Below are 12955 nucleotides of genomic sequence, written 5' to 3' on the forward strand. Positions count from 1 at the left end.
TAGAAATTGATACTTAGAAGGTGGGCTCCATCTTTCTGAAATAACTTTGAAAAATGCTGAGGACACTGTAAATCCAAGCAAGTTGGAGAAGTGAATGTCACATTCATGCAAAGGGAGAAAAAAAAAAAAAGAAATATGTTAGCATGAAACATGATTGAAAGAAAATTCTTGCAGGCTACTATATTTAGGGGCTCAGAAGAACTTTGTGTGGTAGGATTTATTATCCCGTGTAAGGACACATTCTTTCTTAAATACAGTGGAAACTGTCAGCCTTTCTCAACTCCCTTTTCAATTCCATGTGGACCAAATTTCTACAGAATTCCTATTTCCAACATGACGGAGGCGCTGAAGAGCTGTCAGAGCCACACTCAAAGCTCAGCCCCAATGCTCACGTTTCCTTTCTTTCTGGCCTCTGGTTACTGAAAACATTTGCTGAAAATTGCTGTCCCACTCAAGAACTGTCAAAGGTAATTGTGTTACACAGAAGTTACTGAGAAGCCTGAAATAATATGGTTACCACCTGGCAACCACGCTAATGGAACCTGTCTGATGAGCCGCCAAGCCTGCCACATGTGAACACGCCAGTTTCTGTCTGAAAACCACGACAGCATGCGTTGGTGAGGAAGACGTGGATCAGGGGCCTCTTAGTGGCAATTTATGATACAAATCCCTGTGCAAAGGGCAGTTGTCAGGTCACCAAATCCAGTGAGGTCTATGGTTCGGGGAATGGCGGCGGAGGGGGAAGATGGGGGAGAAACAGGCGCCTGGGGAATGTGGAGCAGCGTGGAGCAGTAGCAGGCTGTGCTCCAAAAGCAGGCAAGACTTGGCTGTTCTCAAAGCTGGCGGTGACCTTGGCATCTATGGAAATGAAAGTCAGAGACGAGCACGGTGGACGGGGCCTAGCGCCCATCTGCACCTCATCCCTTTGCCTGTGCGAGTTGCTGGCATCGCCTCCTTTTCAAAGTCCCCGGGAAGGAAGTCCTGCTCATTCCTGGGAGCCACGCTTAGGGGCTCATGTCTTCTCTGAAGTGGTGTGGCTTGAATTTGAACTTAGAAGACTATCGTCCCCTAAGACTCGGACCCGCAGGGGCTGAGAGAACGACACAGACACCTCTTCAGCTGAAACATGAATTCTTCTTTAATGGATCCTTAGTTCTTCTTTTAATATGTCTCAATATGTCTGCTAATTTCTCTGAATATGTCTCCTAATATGTCTGTCACTGCGTACAGCAAGCACAATATATATCAGCATCATAATCCCTCCCTCTATTCCCTACCAACCCCAAGCTTCCCACAGCTAGGGCATGCACATTTCTGACTCTCTCATAGGCAAGCTGGTGGCAGCACGAGGCTTTGCGTCACTGATCATTCTGCAGGCACGTAGCATGGCACACTGCGCATGCTCAAGGAGACGTCCATCTTGTGAGTCTCATGACTTGGCTGCAAGCCTAGGCACCATCTTGAGTCCACGCTGGCACCAAGCCTGGGTGCCATCTCGGTCCAGCCGAGTGGGCCCCGACAGAAGACCGTAAGGGGCCCTCTGAATACAGGTTCCTCTATTTCTCCATTAAGCCCCCCGAATCACCATGGGCTTCCTTGGGAGCATCCAGCTCTGACTGAAGCTGTCTTACTTGGTCAGAAACCGTGGCTAGCTGGCTGTGAACTCGGTCTAGCCGAGTGGGCCCTGACATCTCCCCCTTTTTGTTTTATTAAAATAAGGCTCGGGATCGTGCCTGTCTTAGGTTGTTGACCCTCAAGGATCATTCTTACCCGTCATTGGGAGAACAATAGCATGATTGTTTCCCTGTCTTAGGTTGATATGATCCCAGGGACGATCTTACCCGTCACTGACTACCGATCCAGCATATTGAGCCAAACCTGAGGAGATGAGCCAACATCAAGGGCTGCCATAGCTTGCACCAATATGCGCTGTTGTTGCAGTGTTTGTTGTCGAGTTCGCCTGATATATCCAATCAGGAAACAGCATGCTACCACCAGCAAGAATGCCCAGAATGCCATGCCACCCCAATCTTTTAAGAAACCCAATGCTCCATGTATCAAGTCCATCCATTGTTGTACTGTGGCGACTTCTACGCGGGTAGAATTAATTGCAACGATGGACACTCGAAGCTCAATCATGGTGTGTTCAAGTCCCTAGAAGCATCTTGCTTAATTGACGAGACAAATTGCCTGCATGGGAGAAATTTTGATACTGCACATACATTATACATAATCCAGATAATTTATGAATACATGGTACCATGGCCATTTGCCCTAGAATGTCAACCTGTTCTTGTAACAGGTCTACTCTTTGATTTACCATTAATATGCCAGCTTTAAGTTGTCCATTTATTTGAGCTTGCTGAGCCATGGCAGTAGCCGCATGTGAAGATAGGGCATTCATAGTGGCTGCAGTATTTATAGACATTGCCAAAGCAGCAGCAGCTGTAACTGCCGCGGCCACAGAGGCCACAATCACAGCAATAAGGGCAGAAATTCCAAAATCTCTCTTTTCGCGTTTCAGCAAAACTGGAAGGGAATTCACATCCACTCTTACTGGCCAAGGAACTGCTATAGGCAGTCGCATTACTATTGCCCAAGGGTGCATAGAAGCATTCCAGCAGAAAGTTAGAAAACAGGTATCAATAAAACAACCTAGACTATCATTAACCAAGGAACTATTAGAAACAAGCCAAAAAAATGGAGTAGTTACACAAACAGGAGTGGGTCCAAATGGGAATCGTGGTCCCATTGAACAATTTACTTTGACGCTATCCTCAAAAGTATCGGAAAAATTTTGAGAATAGCTGCAATTTTTTACAGTTCCCCCTAAAATCATAAACATAGCTGTTATATCAGTACAGCCTCCTGCTATCCCACAGAGAAGCCAAATATTAAAGGGATTGGGCGGCTTATACTGTATAGGATTTTGATATGTATAATTATATCCTGCCCAAGTATGATTGCGCATAGTAGATATGCCTGGAGAAAAACTTAAATCATAGCCTGAAGAGGCCCAGACTACCTTGGAGTCTTGGCAATAAGTCCATTTAAATGGCCAGCTACGTGGGCTATAACATTTTGGAGCCCACCGTGGCTGCAAAGGAGCTGTTTTATTTTCAGGATGTCCATATCTAGAAAATGCTAAAGGAGCATATCCTTTTAAAACAGTAACATTTCCTATGGGACTGGAATCATTAAATGGCTGAAATTTTCCCATAGTCTGATTATATAACTGCACACATGGATTGGGACTATCATAGGTATTATTCAAAATTTCATTAGCATAAAAACATAAACTGCCACTTAAAGTTATATTGAAAAATGCATGAGGCCTAATTTCTTCATCAAAGGGAATCCAGGGCAAATTTAAGGAACTATTGGTCGTAAAGAACCGAGGAAAAATGGTGGCAGTGGTGGATACAGGTAATGGAAGAGGGAAGGCAGAAATAATTCCCCAAAGATCTTTTTCACCCATTCCAATGTGAAACATTACCAACAGAGTTAGCCATATCCATTTGTTGCTTGGCATCTTCCATTGGTTCCTGTACATGGCGCACCAATCTTTCAGGAACCCAAATCGGCGAGTCTTTGTCCTGTGGGAAAACACACACTGACCCTCGAGCCCACGTTAGCACTGGATCCGGACCATTCCATGCTCCTGTAAGAATATCTTTCCACATTGCTTGCCCTGCATAGCGCTCATGAGGCCTGTAATGTCTTTCCGCTGCCATTCGTCCATTGGCATCCAACATTAAAAAATTTAGAATAAATAATATAAGATTTACTTTATCTTTTGGTGTGCTCCATTGAGCCCCTATTCCCCCTTTTTGTTTTATTAAAGCAGATTTAATAGTGGCATGGGCTCGTTCTACTATGCCTTGGCCCTGTGGATTATATGGTAATCCATGATTTAAGTGTATAGCCATTTGGGCACAAAAATGAGAAAATCTTTGAGAAACATAAGCAGGTCCATTATCAGTTTTAATTTGGTGAGGGATGCCCCAGGCAGCAAAAGCTAGCAGACAATGAGAACTTACATGTTGGGCCTTTTCTCCGGTATGAGCAGAGGCAAAGATGACTCCGGAACATGTATCCACGGAAACATGTACATATTTAAGAGAGCCAAATTCAAGAACATGCGTGACATCCATTTGCCATAGGTGAAGAGGTCGCAAACCTCGAGGATTTACTCCTGTAGTAGGCTGTGGCAGTAATGTCAAACAATTTTTGCATTGCAGTACAATGCGTCGAGCTTGTTCTTTAGTGATTTTAAATTTTAGTCTCAGCGTTTGGGAATATACATGAAATTTATTGTGAAATTCTTGAGCCTGTAACACTTTGTCTTCATTTGAAAAAATAAGTACAGTTCGGGTATGAAAATCTGCAATAGCATTGCCTTCAGCAAGCGGTTCGGGAAGTCCTGAATGAGCTCGTATGTGGGTTGCATAGAAGGAACATTTTCGGTTCCAAATATATTGTTGTAACTTTGCCAATAATAAAAGAATAGTAGATTGTCCCTTAATATGTCCTTCACATTCAAGGCTATTAAGTGCCTGTACCACATATAAGCTATCTGAAATTAAATTGAAAGGAGTGGAATCATAGAGCATAAATACTTGAATCACTGTCAAAATCTCTACTGCCTGTGCTGATGAATGGGGAAAAAGAAAAGTTTGTGGATCTGAGCCTTCTTTGAATATCACTCCCATACCTCCTTTGGATCCATCTGTAAAAATATTTGGCACTCCAGCAACCGGTGCAGATCGAGTGATTTTAGGAAAAATAATAGGATGAGCCAAAACAAACCTGAGCCATGGATGTTGTGGATAATGATTATCGAATTGTCCTGTGGCCATTACATGGACAATGGCCCAGTCAGAATTGGTGGCAGCTAGAGTGGCAAGCTGTTCTTTAGTATATGGAGTGATGATAAGATCAGGCTGCATCCCAAATGCAGTCAAAGTTGCCTTTAGTGCCTTAATAATTATTTGTGCAACACAGGCTGGATACCATGGCAACACTTTTCTGGGAGAATGAGAGAGGTGTACCCACATTATGGGACCCTCTTGCCACAACACTCCAGTGGGTGTGAGATCTGTGGTAAGAATGCATAACAACAATTTTTTCTGATAGTCTTAAGATAGGCTCCACCAGACAGTACAGCCCTGCACAAATTCATCCAATCATTTGGAGTCATGGAGTACCTTTCAAAGGATTCTACCAGTGACAAGGTAAATGAAGCCTGCACTCCATATGTGGACACAGCTTCTTTTAATCTTTGAACAACCTTCCAATCTAATGGCTCATGATACCTTTGCTGATTCTGGTCAAGAAACACAGGAAAGGCTCCTGGCGTAGGCAAAATCTCCGCCCACGGACTAACCTCAGATGTCTTCCGCCTATCAGACTTTCCTTTCTCAGTAAGATATGGCGGCGGACTAGGAGAGGGAGGAGGAGGAGCGGAAGGTTCAGGATGTTTCTTTTTTCTGTTATAAGACATTTGGAATCTGTGCCAAGATTCTAGCAAAGCTTCTTCCTCCTTATCTCTTTCTGGTGGAACAGGCCATATCTCTTGTTCCTCCTCGGAGGAGTCGCTGTCAGAGGACTCCTCATCCCTGTGAGAGTCTGCCTGTTGACCTTGCCCTGAAATCTCTTCTTTTGCTTCCTCTAAAGCATTAGAACCTTCAGCCAGAACTTGATGATACCTCCCTGTTTTATCAGTCAGGCATGATTTAATTAAACTCCAAACAGCCAATGTCCCAGGTGGGAGAGCCCCTTCAGCATCGGCCTTAAGAAGATCCTGACCAAGATGTTTCCACTGAGGAGTGTTAACATATCCTTCCTCTAAAAACCATGGAGCTACAGCTTTAACTGTGCTAAGAAAATTTTCTAAAGTGGCTGCTTTCACTTTCACTCCTCCCTTAGACAGAATATTACAAAGAACCTCTTTGACCTTCATGGTAGCAACCTTAGACCCCATGATAAGTTTTACTTCGTCGCAAATTCCTGCGAACCTATCGTCGCAAATTCCTGCGAACCTATCGTCGCAAATTCCTGCGAACCTTCACAGCGCTGTCCCTCGCTTATCCGCGAGCCTTATCTTATTTTGTCGCTTACCTGTGAACTTTTTGCTACGTTGTTTCTCCCGGGTTTCGGCACCACTTATCGTCCCCTAAGACTCCGACCCGCAGGGGCTTAGAGAACGACACAGACACCTCTTCAGCTGAAACATGAATTCTTCTTTAATGGATCCTTAATTCTTCTTTTAATATGTCTCAATATGTCTGCTAATTTCTCTGAATATGTCTCCTAATATATCTGTCACTGCGTACAGCAAGCACAATATATATCAGCATCATAATCCCTCCCTCTATTCCCTACCAACCCCAAGCTTCCCACAGCTAGGGCATGCACACTTCTGACTCTCTCATAGGCAGGCTGGTGGTAGCACGAGGCTTTGCGTCACTGATCATTCTGCAGGCACGTAGCATGGCACACTGAGCATGCTCAAGGAGACGTCCATCTTGTGAGTCTCATGACTTGGCTGCAAGCCTAGGCACAATCTTGAGTCCACGCTGGCAACAAGCCTGGGTGCCATCTCGGTCCAGCCGAGTGGGCCCAGACAGAAGACTGTAAGGAGCCCTCTGAATACAGGTTCCTCTATTTCTCCATTAAGCCCCCCGAATCACCATGGGCTTCCTTGGGAGCATCCAGCTCTGACTGAAGCTGTCTTACTTGGTCAGAAACCGTGGCTAGCTGGCTGTGAACCCAGGGCCTGGTGTCGATGCTCTCACCCAGCAGTCAAGGTGTGGCTTGCCTTTTGGGATCAGGAATTCTAACCTGGGGACCTGGTTTCCATGTCAGAGCTCTCCTGATATAAACCCCCCTATGGCTAGGAAGACCTGCTGCTTTTATCTTTGGTGACATTCACAGTTGAGCTTCTCAAGCAGTCAGTAGATTGAAATCTGAGCCAGGCACAGTGGGACACACCTATAATTCCAATACTCAGGATTGGGCCAAGACAGGGGGACCACAGGCATGAGGCCAACCTCAGTAACTCAGTGAGACCCTGTTTCAAAACAAAAATATAAAAAGGGCTGGGGGTGTAGCTGAAAGGCAGAATGCCCCTGGGCTCAATCCCCAGTACCAAATAAAAAATAAACAGAAACCAGAGCTGGCTACATAATTCATGAAGCCTAGTGCAAAATAAAAATGGGTTGTTTGCAAAAAAAATAATAAACTCATTCAACCTATTTAGGTTTGTTTGTTTGTTTTACAGTGCTAGGGACTAAACCTAGAGCCTCACACATGCTAGGCCAGTGCTCTACCACTGACCCATCTCCCCACCCTCTTTCATGGTATTTTAAATTTACTATCTTGACATTTTATCAAGCATAGGAATATTTGAGGGGTGAGTGAGTGTAGACCCTCATAGGCATCAGCATCCCAACTTATGACTGAGTGTGGTGCTTACCCAGCCCTAATGCTCCCTCAAGGTCAGAGGGCAGTGATACTTCTGTGTATGGCTGGGGTGCAGGTAGTCAAGGACCCATGCTCAGGGGGCAAGAGGCATGAGCTACTGTCCTATTGGATTTTACTTACAAACTACAATGGCAAGGATTAAATGAATTTCAAAATGATGGCCATAGCATTTAACCCAGGTGTGAAGTCCCCTTGGGGTTGGGGATGGGAACTCATTCTCCCCTAGCAGAGCTCAATGATGTCTGGAATCTTATTGATCCTGAGAAGCCTGATAACTTTTTGATTCCCATTCTTTTCTACATAATCTGTTTTTTCTTTCCTGGAAGTGTTTAGTATCTTCTCTTTAATACTGGTATTTTGAGATTTATTTCTCTATTGTGCACACACACACACACACACACACACACACACACACATATAATTATTATTATTAATCTTGGACCCTCAGAGAACCCTTTCAATCTGGAAACTCATTCTTGTAGTTCTGGGAAATTTTCTTGCATGATTTCTTTGATTATTTTCTCTTCTTTTGCTCTGTTCTCTTTGTAACTCTTACTAATAGATGTTTACTCAATCCTCTAATTTGCTTTCTGAGTTAGTCAGCTTCCAATTACTATAAAAAAACCCCTGACATAATCAACTTATAAAGAGAAGAGGCCTATTTTCACTTACAGTTTTGTAGGTTCAAACTCATGATTGATTGGCTCCTTCCTGTTGCTTTTAAGAATGTGATAGGAGCATACAGTGAAGCAGAACGATTTACTTCATGGCCAGGAAGGAAAAAAAATAGTGAGGAGGAGTTGAGTGCCACAATTCCCTCCAAGGCCATACCCACAGTGACCTAAAGACCTCCCGAAAGGCCCCACCTCTTAAAGGTTTCATCACATCCTAATAAAGCTATTCTGGGGAGTAAACCTTTAAAACAGGGACCTTTAGGGGACATTCAAGATCTAAAGTTTCCTTTTATTTCCTAGCTTCTTGGATTTTTACTCTCTGCATTGTCTCTCAGAACATTTTTCTTAACTTTGTCAAATTTTTATTAAGTTAAAAAAACTTAGCCATCGTATTTTTAAATTTCCAAGATGTCTGTATTTTCTTTGTTCATTTTCATAATAACCTGTTCTTGTTTGTTTGTAACACTCTTCCTCTCTACTTGAGAATACTAATAACATTTTTACTACTTTTATGCTCTTTATTTTTTTTTTAAATTTTATTTTATTGGTGCACTGTATTCATACATCATAGTGGGATACAAACTTTTGTAGACATACATGCACACATCACCCAGTCAGCCCCCACCCAATCCCCACCCCATTCTCTCCCCATCCCTCCTTCCCATGCTTGACTTAGTTGTTGACATCTAGTATTATAGCAATTTATCCAAAATTAAAAATGTTAATCTCACATAACAGTTTCATTTGTCTGATACCGAGCTTTTGATGACTTAAAGATAACATTTCAATATTTCTTTTTGCTTTCTTTCCTACCAGAGGATTTTTTTTTTGTTTTTTTAGGTGAAACTATCATATATTTATATATTTATTTTTCAGAAAAAAAATCTATCCTAATATGGAATATGGATTCTAGATACCCAAAACAATCTTGAAAAAGAACAAAGCTAGCAGATATATATTTTCTGATTTCAAACCATATAAAGCTACAATAACTGAAACAGTGTAGTACTGTTCTAAAGGCAGATATATAAACCATTGGAGTTAAATACAAGCCTAGAGCTAAATTCTTCCCTATATTGCCAAGTTATTTTTGACAAGGTTTCCATGAACATTTGGTGGTGGAAATAATAATCTTTTAATTAAATATTGTTGAAAAATAATAATTACATGGAAAAGAATAAAATTGGACCCTTACATAATCCCACATACAAGTATTAACTCAAAATAGATAAAAGACCTAAATATATATCTTAAGACTATAAACTTTTAGAAGAAAATCTGGGTCATAAAACCTCGCAACATTGAAATTGGCAGTGATTTCTTGGATATGATTTCAATGGCACAGGCAACAGAAGAATATACAAACTCCCTAAAAAATAATAAAAAAATATTGTATATCCAAAGACAATGTAAACAGAGTTAAAAGTTACTAATAGAATGGGATAAAATATTTCCAAATGCTATATCTGAAGGTATATTAATATTCCAACTAGAAATCCTAAAAATTAACAACAATAAAGGCAAACAATACAATTTAGAGATAGGTAAAAGACTAACATAAATAATGAATCTCCACAGATAACCAATCTTAGTTGTCTGTTGGATGGAAAATCTTGTTTCTCTGGTTCTGGTGTGTTACCTATTTCTTCTTTGTAGTTAATCTCTTTGAGTATTTTCTCTAGTGCTGGTTTTGAAGACATAAATTCCTTCAGTTTCTGTTTGTCATGGAAGCTTCTTATTTCTCCATCTAATTTGATAGAAAGTTTTGCTGGGTAGGACATTTTTGGCTGGAAGTTGTTTTCTTTCAGAGTTTGGAATATGTTACTCCAAGCCCTTCTGTCTCTCATGACTTGGTTTGGGAAGTCTGGAGTGATTCTAATTGGTTTGCCTCTGAATATCACTTGGCCCTTTGTTTTTGTTGCCTTTAAGATTCTCTGCTTGGCTTCCACATTGGTCATTTTGACAATTATATGGCGTGGGAATCCTCTTCTCCGATCCTGTCTAAAGGGAGTTCTATAAGTTTCCTGGACCTGTGTATCAACCTCTTGCTCTAAGTTTGGAAAATTTTCTGCTATTACTTCCTTGAAGAGATTGTTGATCCCTTTGGTTTCACTTTCTTTTCCCTCCTCTATTCCAATTATTCTTAGGTTAGCTCTCTTAAGATGGGCCCATATTTCTTCAATGTCAGATTCCTGCTGTTGTATATTTTTTTCTAGATTAGAAACTATGCGTTCATTTTTGGATTGCTCATCTTCTAAGAGCGAGATTCTGTTCTCCATGTGGTCTAATCGGTTGTTTGTGCTTTGAATTGAGGCCTTTACTTCATTAATTGCATCCTTTATCTCTTTTTGGCTCTCTCTGAGTTCTTTTCGAAGCACCTCTATTATTTCTATAGTTATTTTCCTGATTTGATCTTCTAGAAATCTCTGATTTTCTGTTTTATCAGGTTCTGATGTTGTGGGGTTGTGGGCATTCATTGCCCCAGTGTTATTCCTCTTTCCCATGATTTCGGAGGTTTGTGCCTTCTCTGGGTTCTTCCCTTGGGTCACTATGACTTCACTTAAGGTGCTCTGGATCTCGAGTCTGTAGTATCTCAGACCCCACTACTCCTTTACTGGGTTGTATCACAGAGTCTCCGACCCAGGGAGTCGATAGAGGCTGCTTTAAACTATGGGGGGTGCCAGGTTGCACGTTCTCCTATGGTGTGATATCTCTGCCACCGCCACTCCCCCACTGGGTCAAGTCCCAGGGAGTACAGTACTGGGATTTCTCCTCTGTGGCCCGCAATTTGACTCACTGTTCTTGAGTACGCAGATATAGCTGTACTGGACTCGGTGAATTCACTGCTGCTGCTTCTGCTGGTGGCAATATGGCGCCGCTGCCATGCCCTCGGCCGTGAGGTTGGCGTATTTTTTCTTCTCTGGTTTTGAGTTCCACTTTGAGTTCCTGCAGCGTGTGCTGAGCTCAGCCACTGGGAGCTCTAAATGCTCTCTGCGCCGAAAGATCCCGCCTGGCTGTTACGCAGCGGCTCACCTTGACTTGCTGTAGCCGTCCGGTGAGTTTGCCGCTACCGCCGGCAGTATGGCGCTGCTGCCGCGTCCTCGGGCGCGTGTATCTCCTCTGTGGCTCTGAGCTCTGTTCTCAGTCCGCTTTCTCTCTGGAGCCTGGTGGTTTTTTTTGTTTTTCTGGTGATGGTGTTTTCTGGCTATGAAAGGCGCTGGTTTTGTGGTAATGGAGATTGGTTGTTAGCGGGGCTCTTAAGCCCCGCTTTTCTCGGTCGCCATCTTCCCAGAAGTCCTTTTATGCTCTTTATGTTAGCACTTTTTTGTGTGTGTTTGTCTTTATTCATTCATGTTTGAAACTCTTCACAAATATCTGATGACATATATATATATATCACAGATACATATGTATCTGCCACCGCCACTCCCCCACTGGGTCAAGTCCCAGGGAGTACAGTACTGGGATTTCTCCTCTGTGGATATATATAGTGATATATATAGTGATATATATGTATATCACTATGATTGGGAGCTGTAAGATCATGAACAGGGCCTTTCTCTAAATTTTACCATAGGGTAAACAAGAAGTGAGTCATCCGTTCACTGAAGAACTCAAATGTTATTATGTAGGAATATTTTCTCTGGACTATTTACAGGGGAATCTTACTCTCTTGCCAGAGTATGTGAGTGCGTATGTAAGGGGGGTTCTGGAAGGAGGACAAGAAAAGGGAAAGTGGGGAGCCCATAGTAGACTAGCTCATCTTTGTTTCATCTCTGCTTTTCTTTGGTTTTCCTTCACAAACGCAGTAACCCCAAAGAAGAAACCTCCAGCTTTCTCCCAGGAAGCAAGAAAAGGGTTTCCCTGTGGTTTGTACTTGGCAAAAGAGGACACTGACGGGCTTAGACACCATGGGCAGGCTCAGCAGAAAGCCCTTTTCCCCAGCACCGCTTCACTCCCTCCCAGAACGTTCACTGCTTATGAGCACCAAGCCCAGAGAGCAGGGAGCTTCTGTGAGGGAAGCAGCTCTGTTTCTACTTGCTCATAAGCACTTGCCTTTCCCTTTTCACCATTCTGCCAAGATAATTACCATTCTTCCCTCTGTTCCTCACCTTCCAAAAATTTACTGGAAGCATTTATGACAAAAGGACTCTCATTCTCTTTGGTCTTGTCTATTCATTTGTTTTAAAAAATTCCTTCACTGACATTTTAATGAGACTTGGGTAGAAAGAAAAGTCATGGTTAATTCTATTTTCAACAAGAAGTTGCTTAAGAAATTTTAATCTTTACTGGAATCTAGGCCCATACATTTTACTAGTATGGGAATCCTTGCTTTGTAGTAAGTAAAAACAGTAAATAGTCAAGAAAAAAGAAAGAGAGAGAAGAAAGAGAGAGGGAGAGAGAGAGGGGGGGACTTTCCATCTATTTATGCTTATTTAAATGTAATTCTAATCATCCTGGTTATTTAGTTACCAAAAAGCAGGATTTCAGAAGAAAGATATGGATATGAGTCCTGATAGCATCAAGAAGAGAGAGTTGGTGGACCAAAAGAGAAAGATGATATAACACTTAGAACTAAACACTTACCAGCTAAAAAAACACATGATATCCAACAGTTTCTAAGGGTACAAACCGTCTTCCACATTACAAAAGTCATGGCTGGATAAAAGTGTAACTGAGATGTCACTGCCTCATTATAAAACCTTCCATGGTTCCCTATAGATACGCATTCTATGTTCTCTGTCTTGTCTTTTGTCAAACACAGGACCCATGGTTTCAATGAAGCATCCCATGCT

This window comes from Muscardinus avellanarius (assembly GCF_963383645.1).
Source record: "Muscardinus avellanarius genome assembly, chromosome: 19".
Taxonomy (NCBI): Eukaryota; Metazoa; Chordata; class Mammalia; order Rodentia; family Gliridae; genus Muscardinus; species Muscardinus avellanarius.